This window comes from Sinocyclocheilus rhinocerous, unplaced genomic scaffold, assembly GCF_001515625.1.
Source record: "Sinocyclocheilus rhinocerous isolate Xijiao unplaced genomic scaffold, SAMN03320098_v1.1 scaffold387, whole genome shotgun sequence".
In the NCBI taxonomy this organism is placed as follows: Eukaryota; Metazoa; Chordata; class Actinopteri; order Cypriniformes; family Cyprinidae; genus Sinocyclocheilus; species Sinocyclocheilus rhinocerous.
The window spans coordinates 595,947-597,262 of record NW_015651557.1 but is presented as its reverse complement, the minus strand read 5'-3'; the positions used below and the strand labels follow the sequence as shown (position 1 = coordinate 597,262).

The 1,316-nt window shown below is 34.0% G+C and overlaps 1 protein-coding gene across 1 annotated transcript in view; it reads right to left on the bottom strand.

Annotated features, from left to right (window-relative positions):
* The window catches only part of LOC107713123 (gamma-aminobutyric acid receptor subunit beta-4-like), a 49,055-nt gene that overhangs the window by 12,781 nt on the left and 34,958 nt on the right, over positions 1 to 1,316 (bottom strand). The window lies entirely within an intron of this gene.

Sequence of the window (1,316 nt, the reverse complement as noted above, 5' to 3'; positions counted from 1 at the left end):
AGAGAGAGAGAGAGAGAGAGAGAACGAGAGACACCGTTACCTTGGTAACCTTTAGGAAATCATAGCTTAGCCTTGACTGCACCATGTGAATATCTGAGTCATGAGTAATGCTTGGAATCTATTCTCTTATTCTAAGAAAAAAAGAAAAACAAAAAAAGAGAGGAAAATCCAATTATTGGTAAGCAGTCAGGGTACATTCGTTCATTCTTTTTTTTTTTTTTTTATATTGAAAGTAGAAAAATGAGAAAACGGCTCCTTTTCCCTTAAAAACAAAAAAAAAAGAGAATTCAGCTTAAGTGAGCTCCACTCAATGAGGTCATAAGGAGCATTATGAAACAGATTTATCAGAAGATCACTGATTGGAGGATGCCTTAATCAATTATTGACAAGAATGAGAAATGTCCAACAATTAAGTTTCAAAACCGCTTGTCCCATGCTGGACTGCTGGGATGCTCACTTATTCATTAAAACAGATGAAGATTACTAGTAAAAAGGGAGCATGACACAAAAATAAACCCTTAAATGTATATACAAGCCATAGTGTATGTTAGCTTCTTTTCAATTAATTGACCAAACCAATTTACAAAAAGGTTCATTAAACTGGTCTGAATAAAAATGTTTATTCTTATAGGTACATGCAAATTAATGCTTCATTTGAGTAATGTTCCTCCCCATTGTAATAGCTTTCAATTCACAAATGTGCATGTTTAAAGTTGACACATTGTAATCAATCATGACACATGACAAGGACACTGACATCTAACCTGGCATGACATAAGAGTGTGGTAAGTAAATTATGAAAATGTATTATTTTAGGTGGACTATTCTTCATTTTTTTCATATCTTCACCTGTTAGCTATAATGTTGCAACCGGAAATTCGTTATTGTATTATATTATATTATATTATCCTGCTTAATCTGTGTACACACAAATCACTGAGAACTGAGTACGCTAAATTCAGAGCACATCATCAACAAAATGCAAGAACTGGCCAGATTTTAACAGCTATGCAGAACATTTTGACAATGCTTCAAAACATGGAGCTCATTTTTCGACACTTTGCACCGATGCTTCTGGGTACCTTGAGACAAAACGCAAGTTAGTTAGCAGTCGCTGATCAGAAATGCATCTCTCAGCACCTCACAGCATTTGAAGTAATCGTTCACACAAAAATGAAACATCTGTCATTATTTAGTCATATCCTTCCAAAATGTTTGATGTTATTTCTTTTGTTGATCACAAAAGAATAATGTTTTTGCAGCTCCTTCCCATATAACAACCATGAGTGTCAAGGTCCATACAAAAAAAAAAAAAA